The sequence below is a fragment of the Macrobrachium nipponense genome, chromosome 19 (assembly GCF_015104395.2).
Source record: "Macrobrachium nipponense isolate FS-2020 chromosome 19, ASM1510439v2, whole genome shotgun sequence".
Taxonomy (NCBI): Eukaryota; Metazoa; Arthropoda; class Malacostraca; order Decapoda; family Palaemonidae; genus Macrobrachium; species Macrobrachium nipponense.
In genome coordinates, this window is record NC_061088.1 from 75,672,133 (window position 1) to 75,684,632 (window position 12,500).

The window sequence follows — 12,500 nt, forward strand, 5'->3', positions numbered from 1 at the left end:
TTGCAACATTTTTCGTACCAAGTAGCTACTATGACCAAGGTAAGGCAATTTAATATACTTTACATCTTTACTAGCAGTACTGTACACCGGTCTGGGACAAAATTTCTCATGTAGAAAATTTTTCAGAACTTTGTAAAAGACAAATACGGGATAAGAATTTTCGGAAAAATAATTCTGGAGGAAGACCATGTCTTGATGAAATAAATTAAAATCACAACAGACATTGTAAGCTCTATTTATCATAGTACGTATTGAATTAAGTTTAAACAACTTTGGTGAAAAACTAAGATAATTCAATCCCAAGCCCAGTAAAAGTACTTTTCCTATAAACGGAAGTCTCAAATTTACCTCTATTTCTGTGTACCTGAACATCTAAAAATGACAACATATTATCCTGTTCTGTCTCACAAGTAAAAGAAATATTAGGATGACGAGAATTAAAATATACAAAAAATAAATCCACGTGTGAACGTTCCTTAAACACAAGGAAAGTGTCATCCACGTACCTACGATAATACAAGGGTTTGAAAGCAACAGGGCATTCAGACATCCAAATCTTTTCACAATAACCCATGAAACAATCTGCATATACAGGTCCAAGGGAATTTCCCATAGCAACTCCATCTATTTGATTATATAATTTACCATCAAAAGTAAAAATGCCATCAGTTGTAGCCAATTGTAATAACTTTCGCAAATCTATTTTACTAAGTCCAAAAGTTGTTATGTGGTTTTCACATATATTATTAAGAATAATGTCAGTTGTTTCTTTTATTGGGATATTTGTGAAAAGAGAGGTTACATCAAAACTAGCCATTACAACATCTTGGTTAAAATCGAAAGAACACAATTCTTTGACAAACTTGGAAGAATTTGGGACATTAAACTCACTAAAAGTTAAAGGTTTTAAAACTGGAACCAGAAACTTTGATAAGTAATAGTTAAAAGTGCCAATTGAGGATATAATAGGTCTCAACGGGTTTCCTATTTTATGAACCTTAGGTAGACCATACATATAACCGGGCTTTGACCCTGAAGCATATAAATTACTATATGTAACTTCCCCTATCTTATCTCTCAAACTTCTTAACATCCTATTTAATTTGTCTTCTAATTTCAAAATGTGACCCGCAATATCTACATTCAACATCCTAAATTTTGTATTATCAAAGAGTATTTCATTCATTTTATCTAAATAATCAGACCTATCCATCAATACAACACCCCTGCCTTTATCTGGCTTTGTAATAACAATACTATCATCGTTCTTAAGATTACGTAAAATATTGATTCTGTCTTTATTTAACTGATTGTCACCCTCCTTTCTACGATTAAAGTTTTTAAAAGACTCATTTGCAATTACTGAAATTTTGTTAAAAATTGAAATAAGGGTTTCACTACCACAAATGTCACTGTTTCTTAAAGTTGAACATAGTTTTTCAAAACTTAAAAAATACTTGAAGAAATTGAATTTCATGGGAGTCAAGGCAAATTCAAGACCAAGAGAAAGAACATCCTTTTCCTCTTTTGTTAAATTTCTGTTAGAAAGATTAAAAATTACTTTACTGCTATCTATTTTCTTACTAACGTCAACACCAAGATTTCTCAACTTTCTGCTGTGTGTAAGCCTAACATCTGTCAATTTCTTATCAACATTGGAATCCAAAATAGAAGACAGGCAATTGTAGTCCAAAAAAGAAAGATTATTCCTTAAATCCCTATTTAATCACGACACTTCTGTAAGAATTACCTCTTTCTTACGTTTTTGTGCTTTAACCTCAAAGTCTAATAATTTAAACTGCCATGAGAGATAAGTACTCGTGTTGTGAAAATCTCTGGAGTAAACCTTAAATTTAATGAGACAGAACAGGATAATATGTTGTCATTTTTAGATGTTCAGGTACACAGAAATAGAGGTAAATTTGAGACTTCCGTTTATAGGAAAAGTACTTTTACTGGCTTGGGATTGAATTATCTTAGTTTTTCACCAAAGTTGTTTAAACTTAATTCAATACGTACTATGATAAATAGAGCTTACAATGTCTGTTGTGATTTTATTTCATCAAGACATGGTCTTCCTCCAGAATTATTTTTCCGAAAATTCTTATCCCGTACTTGTCTTTTACAAAGTTCTGAAAAATTTTCTACATGAGAAATTTTGTCCCAGACCGGTGTACAGTACTGCTAGTAAAGATGTAAAGTATATTAAATTGCCTTACCTTGGTCATAGTAGCTACTTGGTACGAAAAAAGTTGCAAGAAATACTTAAGCATAGTTTTCCTCAAGTTAGTTTCAGATTTGTTTTTACTAACCCTTTTACTGTAGGATCACTTTTGAGGGAGAAGCCTGCTCTTCCTGTGGACCTTAATTCGAGTGTCGTTTACTTGTTTACCTGTTCGCAGTGTGGTCTGCGATACGTGGGATCCAGTTCCCGCTGGCTTAGACACAGAATTTTGGAACACAGAGGTCTTTCCGTTAGAACTAGGTTTCCTCTTTCTAAACCACCATTTTCTGCCATAAGGGATCACAGTTTAGCACAGGACCATCCTTTCACTCACCTAGATTTTAGAGTACTGTCTCTTTGCTCAAATAGACTGGACCTTTTAATTTCAGAGTCGCTGTTTATTAAGAAAATGAAACCGGAATTGAACAACAACTCGTCCGGTATTCAACTAGATATCATATAGTTTCATAGTAGGTACACAAAGTAGGTCGTTAGCCATTTTATTTTTGAGTGTAGTTTGTTTACCTTTCATATTATTTTCATTTTTATTTCTGTTTTTGTATGACTTGCGTTTTGTTTTAGTTTTTACGTAATTTTTAATTTTTAGTTTGTATGTGATGTTCGTTTTATTTTATGTTTTTACTGAAGATTTTAATCAGACAATTCATTTTAATGTAATTTGTAGTGATTTCTCATCCTTGTCATTTTTTCAGCCTGAAGATGAGGTTTTAAACCTCGAAAGCTCGTAATATTAAAGAATGTTCTTCCTAGTCTTGGCACTATTATTCATCATCAAGCTAAGATTTCCAAGTAGCCGCCCAATTACTGAGACTATATATATATATATATATATATATATATATATATATATATATATATATATATATATATATATATATATATATATATATAAAGTTACCTTTATAATTTTCGATAAGAAATATACAAGATTAATAATCTAATCCGGTTGAAAATGAGTTGTCAATTAGTCAATTACTGTACATAGCTACGACTGAAGTCAAATTACGCCTGTCATTAATATTTTTGTTGTGGGGGGGGGGGGGGTGTGATAACCCATACCCACCTGTACGTGAGGGCGCTGAGATCAGCGTTCTTACCCCAGTCATTAATAGGCACCCATACCCACCTGTACGTGAGGGCGCTGGGATTAGCGTTGGCAGAACAGGTGAGCGTCGCCGTCTGGCCCTCTCTGTACCCGTCCTGGTCGTGGGTGATGGTCACCTCTGGGGCATACCGTACCTCGACGCGCACCTGTAATTGACAAGAAGATTACCTGTCAGAGAGGGAAGGAATTATCCCGCAAATTCGGTAGTGGTCAGAGGAAGATGGATTATTGCCTTGTCAGGGGTTTTGTAACCGAAAAGAAATGTGCGTCAAATTACACGCTCTATATTCTTTGGTATGTGGTTATTTTAAGTTATTTTTTGATTTTGTTATATATTTAGTCATTTATTTTTTAAGGACAAGGGGGGGAGAGATTTCACCTGTGCGATTCGTTTAAGTTTTTTTTTTTTTTGGTAATTATATGAATATAACCTAAATTTTTATCAATATTTTTCTGATTTCTACAACTCCAACGAAATGAAAATTGTGTAAAGTCAGTTTGCGAGGTTGGAGGTGTAATAAAAAAGTATAGATCTATCTCGAAAACAGCTAACAGTAGATCTCTCTCTCTCTCTCTCTCTCTCTCTCTCTCTCTCTCTCTCTCTCTCTCTACGTAGATCACATAAAAGTTTTTGTAAGATAGTTAAGTTAGTAGTTTAAGGCTGTAGTACCTTCAGAAACCGATCAGCTTGTTAATTGGCCAAAAGAGTGTGGCCCTTTCATGATATCAAGGTCCACTTAGTTACTTCAGAAATCTTCCTCTTCTAGCTAATTAATTAGTTGAAGTGTTTTTAACCATTTAATGAATCTCCCAGTCTTTAAAGTAATTGATTAGTTTAAAGAGTTTTTAGCCACTTATTAAATCCCCATTTTTTTTTGTTCATTAGTTATTTAAAGTTTTTAACCATTTCATAAATCCTCCAGTCTCTTTCTTCAGTAAGTAATTAATGGTTTTTTACCATTTCATAAATTCCCCAGTCTTTTAGTTCATTATTCAATTAAAGATTTTTTAGCCATTGCATAAATTCCCCAGTATCTTACCTAATTAATTATTTAAAAGAGATTTGAGCCATTTCCTTATCACCCCACCCCATTTTTTACGATGTCAAAGTTAGGTTAGTTAGTTAATTAGCTTAGTAAATCCCGCAGTCTTTTAGTTGAATAAATAATTCAAGGGTTTTTAGCCATCTCATAAATTCCCCAGTATATCGTAGCTAATTAATTATTTAAAGACTTTTTAGCCATCTCATTACTCCGCCACCTCGTCTTTTACAATATCAAAGTTAAGTTAGTTAGTTCATTAGCTTAGTAAATCCCCAAGTCTTTTAGTTAATTAATTGAAAATTTTCCCAGTATCCTAGCTAATTAGTTATTTAAATAGTTTTTAACCATTTCATTCCTCCAGCACCCCCCCCCCCCCCCACCCCCCATCTTTTACGATATCAAAGTTAAGTTAGTTATTTAATTAGTTTAGTAAATCCCCAAGTCTTTTAGTTAATTAATTAAGAATTTCCCGGTATCTTAGCTAATTCATTATTTAAAGAGTTTTTAGTAATTTCATTACTCCCCCCTACCCATCTTTTACGATATCAAAGTTAAGTTAGTTAATTAGCCTAGTAAATCCCCCAGTAAGTAAAGAGTTTTTAACCATTGCATAAATTCCCCAGTATCTCAGCTCATTTAAAGAATTTTTAGTCATTTCATTACTCTCCCACCCCATCTTTTAAGGTATCAAAGTTAAGTTAGTTAATTAGCTTAGTAAATCCCCCAAGTAAGAGTTTTTAGCCATTGCATAAATTCCCCAGTATATTAGCTCATTTAAAGAGTTTTTAGTCATTTCATTACTCTCTCCCCCCCCCCTCCCCACCCCGTCTTTTAAGATATCAAAGTTAAGTTAGTTAAATTAGCTAGTTGGTGGAATTACCTGCACAGTGTTGGGATGGTGAATAGCGGGATTGGAGGCGGAGCAGGTGAACACGGAATTGTGATGCTGCCTCGTCGCCAGAAACTTGAAGGTCGATCGCGCGTTGCTCCTCTGACCGTCCTGCATCAGCTCCGTCGTGTATCTGATGCCCTCCGTCACCACCCGACCGGAGACGTCCAGCCATTGGATCTACAGGGAAGGTGGGGCCGGCGGTGATGGGATGGGAAACGTGAGGGATGTTGGCGGACGAGGACGAGGAAAGGGGGGAAGAGGAAGAAGAAGAAGAAGAAACCCATTATTGTAAGAAGGATCCAAATAGGTCCAAATGCATTTATTATTCTTATTAGTATTTTGTTTTTGTTTTTTTTTGTGGAGGGGGATCGTAGGATTTTAGTAGGATCTAATGCTTTTATTGCTTCATTATTTTATTATTTTTTTCGTATCGTAGTTTTTTTTTCTCTTGTAGGATCCAAATATCTAAATGATTTTATAGTTTGGTTACTATAATTTGTTTTCTTTTCGTAGGATTTGATAGGGTCCAGATAGGATTCAAATGTTTTTGTTGTTTGATTATTATTTTTTTCTCTTTTGTCGTAGGTTTTTGTAGGATTCTAATGCGATGCAAATATTTTTATTGTTTGATTGTTATTTTATTTGAGGGCGATAGTAGGATTTAGTAGGATACAAATAGGATCCATATGCTTTTATTGTCTATTATTTTTTTTGGATTGTAGAATTTAGTAGGATCCAGATATTTTTATTATTATTATTATTATTATTATTCTTATTATTATTATTATTATTATTATTATTATTATTATTATTATTATTATTACAGATCGTAGGATTTAGTTGGATCCAAATAGGGTGCAAATGCTTTTCTTGATATATATATATTGTATATATATATATATATATATATATATATATATATATATATATATACATATATATATATATATATATATATATATATATATATATATATATATATATATATATATATATATATTGTATCGTAGGATTTAGTTGGAGCTTTCAATATATACTTTTTTTTTTCATTTATTTACAGGTGCGTTAAAATACATATGTCATCGATATGGAAAGAATATACTTAATCCTGGAGCCTTTCTGGGAAACATATGCTTTATCCTCTATGAGAATATACTTCCGGTAGAGAGATGTATGTAAAACCACCGATAAACAGATTGGAGAGGTACAGGGCTAAAATGAGGTCTCTATTTCCCCCCGTAATTCATTCAGCCTTCAGTTAATTTAATTAAAATTCTAATTAACTGGATAAACACGGCCCACTACATTTTTCTTTTCGACGAATCAAGGGTCACGGATAGCTTTTTGGGGAGGTCATTACGATGGCATTACCACGAGTGCTGTTCGTTACTTTCAAAAGGAATTTGTAACTGCTAGGTATGGTACCCAAATTATATATAGTTTTCCAGCGAGAGCGGTAATTACTTTATGTATTATTATTTTACAATAATGAAGACTCATGAAGGAGCTTTTGTTTCATTCAGCTAGTGTGGTTTATTTCAAGCCGTTTGACAACGACATTCATTTCCGTGCCCTCGAAAATTGATGATAATTTCAAGACTTCCAGATTGAAATCTGTCGGTAATCTGGTACAAATATAATTGTTTTTTAGATTCCCAAATTGAAACTATTTATAATCTGTACGATAATTATTATTTTTTAGGTTTCCAAATTGAGATCTAAAGTTTTTTTATATATATAGATATATATATATATATATATATATATATATATATATATATATATATGTGTGTGTGTGTGTGTGTGTGTGTATGTATATATATATATATATATATATATATATATATATATATATATATATATATATATGTATATGTATATATATATATATATATATACATTCAATTTATGTATTTAGCCCTCTGGACCAGACTACTGTAACCCCCTAAGGTCTCTAGTGAAATTTAAGCTATATAATTTGTGCACTAACTGTTATAACTCTCAATGCATTTTTTTTCTCTCACCAATATTATTACTTTTACCAGTATTATGATTACTATCTTTTATGCTACCTCAGCTATTTTGTGGATAAGTGCAGATTACTAATTTTTCCTATCATGTTGACTCATATATCTAGATTGTGTATGTTACTGTGTATTTTGTATGTTCATTGTATATGGTCTTGAACCGAAATAAAGGATATTATTATTATTATTATTATTATTATTAGTAATGTGGTACAAAAATAATGATTTTATAGGTTTCCAAATTGAAAGATTTATGTTAATAATTAGCCGTGTGAACCCATGTAAATGTAAATGCTTAGTATGCAGACATTTAAAGTTAACCATTTAATGTAGAATAATAGAGTTTCCCAAATGAAATTTATTTTTGATGTGGTACAAAACTAACTTACACCTGAGAGATAACTATTAAACCAAAATAATTACCTATTTAGAGCCATTTAAAGAAAAAAATCTAATGCTAATAATGAGCCATTTAGAGGTGAATATTTAGTGTTAAATTAGCCATATACAGGTGAACATTTAGTGTTAAATTAGCCATATACAGGTGAACATTTAATGTTAATAAGTAGCCATTTCAAGGTGAACATTTCATTTTAATAATGAGTTATTTAAAGGTAAACATTTAATGCTTATTAAGTAGACATTTACTTATTTAATGCTTAATAATTAGCATTTTAAGCCACTGAAAGGTAACCATATAATTAATATTAATTAGCCATGCAAAGGTAACCATTGAATACTTGTAATAATTAGCTATTTTAAGTAATTAAAAGGGACCCACTGATTGCTAAATAATTAGCAATTTAAAGGTAGACATGTAATGCATATTGAAAAGCCATTTGAATATAGCCATTTAATGCCTAATAATTAGCCATTTACAAATAACCATTTAAAGCAATCTGTGACAATAAAGGGAAACCATTCAATGCATAACAGAGAGGCATTTAAAGATGTCCATTTAATACTCAATAAATAGCCATTTCACACAGACCATTTAAAGCAGTCTGACAAAAAGTGGAAACCATTGAACGCATAGTAACGAGGCATTTGAGGATATTCATTTAATGCCTAATAATTAGCCTTTTACAGCCGGCCATTTAAAGCAGTCCGTGACTGAAAATGAAAACCATTAAACACATGATAAAGAGCCATTTAAAGATATCTATTTAGTGCCTAATAATTAGCCTTTTACAGCCAGCGATTTAAAGCAGTCTGCAACAGAAAATGAAAACTATTTAATGCATAATAAAGAGCCATGTAAAGATATCCATTTAATGCCTAATAATTAGTCTTTTACAGCCGGCCATTTAAAGCATTCAGCAACAGAAAATGAAAACTATTTAACGCATGATAAAGGGCCATGTAAAGATATTCATTTAATGCCTAATAATGAGCCATTTAAAGCAATCTGCGACAGAAAATGAAAACCATTTAAAGCATAATGAAGAGCCATGCAAAGATATCCATTTAATGCCTAATAATTAGGAATTTAAAGCAATCTGCGACAGAAAATGAAAACCATTTAAAGCATAATAAAGAGCCATCTCAAGTTATTTAGTGCCATGTATGGCTAGGCATCTAAAGCAATCTGTGACACCAAGGGCTAAGATACCTCAGAGGGCATCATCACCTCACTCACCTCCGCCGCGGGCTTCCCTCCCCTCGAGATGCACTCCAGATACACGTCGACTCCGGCGGTCGTGGTAACCAAGGGCCCGCTGGTGATGATGGGCGGTTCCGGGGGCACGTAGACGGTCAGCTTGGCGGTCTGCGACCTCACCCCGGGGATGTCCCTCCACCCGGTCACTTGGCACTGGAAGTAGGCCTCGTCCTCCAGCGTCACTGGGCTGATGCGAAGGCTGAAGTCTCCTGAGGGAGGCGCAGAAGAAGGTGGATGATTGTATAGGCGCTTACGTATATAATCCATTTATCATATGAAATAATAAATCCAATTATTATTTTATTATTATTATTTATTATTAGTATTATTATTATATTATTTATTATTATTTATTATTTATTATTATTATTATTATTATCTAGTCACTTTTATTTGTATGGTCGGGATATTATTATTATTATTATTATTATTTTTTTTTTTTTTTTTTTTTTTTGTTTTTTTTTTTTTTTTTTTTTTTTTGCTCTATCACAGTCCTCCAATTCGACTGGGTGTATTATAGTGTGGGGTTCCGGGTTGCATCCTGCCTCCTTAGGAGTCCATCACTCTCTTACTATGTGTGCCTGTTTTCTAGGATCACACTCTTCTGCATGAGTCCTGGAGCTACTTCAGCCTCTAGTTTTTCTAGATTCCTTTTCAGGGGATCTTGGGATCGTGCCTAGTGCTCCTATGATTATGGGTACGATTTCACTGGCATATCCCATATCCCTTCTTATTTCTATTTTCAGATCTTGATACTTCTATCCATTTTTTTTCCCTCTCTTTCTCTTCAACTCTGGTCCGTCCCATGGTATTGCGACATCAATGAGTGATACTTTTCTTCTTGACTTTGTCAATCAACGTCACGTCTGGTCTGTTTGCACGTATCACCCTATCCGTTTTCTGATACCATTAGTCCCAGATGGATCTTTGCCTGATCGTTTTCTATCACTCCTTCAGGTTGGGTGCTCGTACCACTTATTACTGCAAGGTAGCTGATGTTCTTGCACAGGCTCCAGTGGAGGGCTTTTGCCACTGAATCATGCCTCTTTTTGTACTGGTTCTGTGCAAGTGCCGGGCAGTCACTTGCTATGTGGTTATGGTTTCATTTTTTCGTATTGCACTTCCGTACATATGGGAGTGATGTTATTTCCGTCTATCGTACTTGAACATATCTGGTTCTTAGGGCCGGATCTTGTGCCGCTGTTTATCATTCCTTCAGTTTCCTTCTTTAGCTCTCCCCTCTGTAACCCATTGCCAATTGTCATCGCTGGCTAGTTCTTTAGTCCGTCTCATGTATTGTCGTGCATTGGTTTGTTGTGCCAGTCTCTGTTCTTTCTGGTTTCTTTCTCCTGTCTCTGTATATTTCTGGTCTTCGTCTACTTTTATTAGTCCTTCTTCCCATGCACTCTTTAGCTACTCGTCTTCACTGGTTTTTAGAATATTGCCCCAGTGCTCTGTTTTTCGATGTTAACGCAGTCCTCTATACTTAGTAGTCCTCTAACCCTCCTTCCTTTCGTGTTATGTATAGTGTGTCCGATTTGCTCTTGGGTGTAGTGCTTTGTGTATTGTCATATGTTTCCTGGTTTTGTTTTCTGATCTATGCGCGGATTCTGCTTCGTCCATTCCACTATTCTGCGCTCTGTATCCTGATTAATGGCACTGCCCAATGTGTTAGGGCTTTTATCATATTTTCCGGCGTTGAGTTTTGACTTGAGTATCGCTTTAGTCTCTGCATATATTTCTTTTCCTGATGCCTGGTGTCCTCATCTCTGGTGTTTTAAATTCCCCTCCTTCCATTATTCCCAGGTATTTGTATCCTGTCTCATCTATGTGTTTGATGTTCCCCAGATACAATCCCTTACACTCGGATCAGGTATCTACCTCCTTGATGTCTTACCATACGCTGATGCCGTCCGATGAACATCAGATGGTGATTCTGTTGCCTTTTCTCTTTTCTTGAGTTTTGGTACCCGGCATCCATCTACTGTAGTACTTTTGTCATGGGAATCATGGCTACTACGAAGAGTAGTGGGGACAGTGAGTCGCCCTGGAAGATCCCTCTCCTGATATTAACCTCTGCTAGTCTTATTCCAGAGCTTGTAAGTATTGTATTCAGTTGCGCATTGTATTTTTGAGGAAGCGATGGTATTTTCCTCTGCCCATATCTTTTCAGGCATTCTATATTAGCCATGTGTGTGGTATCATGTCGAAGGCTTTCTTTATTAGTCTATCCATGCCATGCTAGGTTGGTTTTCCTTCTTGTTGGTTTTCCTACTGTTACTTCATTACCATTTTGTCTATACTTATTATTCTAGGTTCTTGTTGTTTCCCCTTATTATTATTCCTTCTGTTATTCCTTATTTACTGTTGTTATTATTATTATTGGGTCACTTTGGTGTGTCGGTCCTATCATGAGGGGTATAAATTCCCAGTATTATTATTATTATTAGTTATTTCTTATTAATTGTTATTGTTATTATTCCTGTTATTATAATTATTCCTTATTATTATTGGTTATTATTTATTTATTTATTGGCTTTATTTATTTATTTTAGTTATATTTATTTTATTTATTTATTATTTTATTTATTTATTTTAATTTATTTGCCTTGATTATTATTATTCATTGGTTATTATTATTTACCCTTATTCTTATGCTTTTTGTATTATTATTATTATTATTATTATTATTATTATTATTATTATTATTATTATTTTTTATTATTATTATTAGTAAATTGCTCCTATGAAGAGTTAAGTTATTACGTAAAATATCTCATCAAGAGCCATTTATTATATCAGTCTATTATATATGGCTCTACTGTCACTTATAATTTTACCAAAATTGATACTTTTATTTCATTAAGTTATTAAGCTTCTACATTCATGATGTTCAAGTTGTTAATTTATCAAAACCGAAGTAAAAGTGCACATTTGGAAAATTTTCCATAGAAAGTACGCACAGTAAACTTTGATTACATAGGTACACCTAACACTAAGTACTGGTATGCACATATGTTAAATAGAATGAAAGCGATTTGATTAATAACAGCATAGCATTGTCGACAACCCTTCAAATAACTTACAAGAAATTCTAATATTAATGAAATATAATTGGTTATTGAATACAAGGATTACAACAGTAGCATGGAGTACAAAAAGAAAATTTATAATAATAATAATAATAATAATAATAATAATAATAATAATAATAATAATAATAATAATAATAATAATAATAATAATAATAATAACAGACCACCAGTATCACAGAAACAAATAACTTGACATATGCAGGAGCAAGATTAGTAGCAGAACTGATGGGAATTCGAACACCAACACCACCAGCACAACCAACCCAACAGAAACCAAAACAGCAACCTCCTTGGAAAAGGCGCCTGGAAAAGCAAATCATGGTGATGAGATCTGACTTGAGTAAACTGAAAGAGATGGCAGAAAAAAGGCTAAGAAGCAAGAAAACAAGGGAGGAACTCAACGAGAAATACAAAATACAAGAGAGGGGACTAA

At 33.4% G+C, this 12,500-nt stretch overlaps 1 pseudogene; it reads right to left on the minus strand.

Moving 5' to 3' along the window:
- Positions 1–12,500, minus strand: part of LOC135218456 (irregular chiasm C-roughest protein-like) — a 134,698-nt pseudogene that overhangs the window by 26,447 nt on the left and 95,751 nt on the right.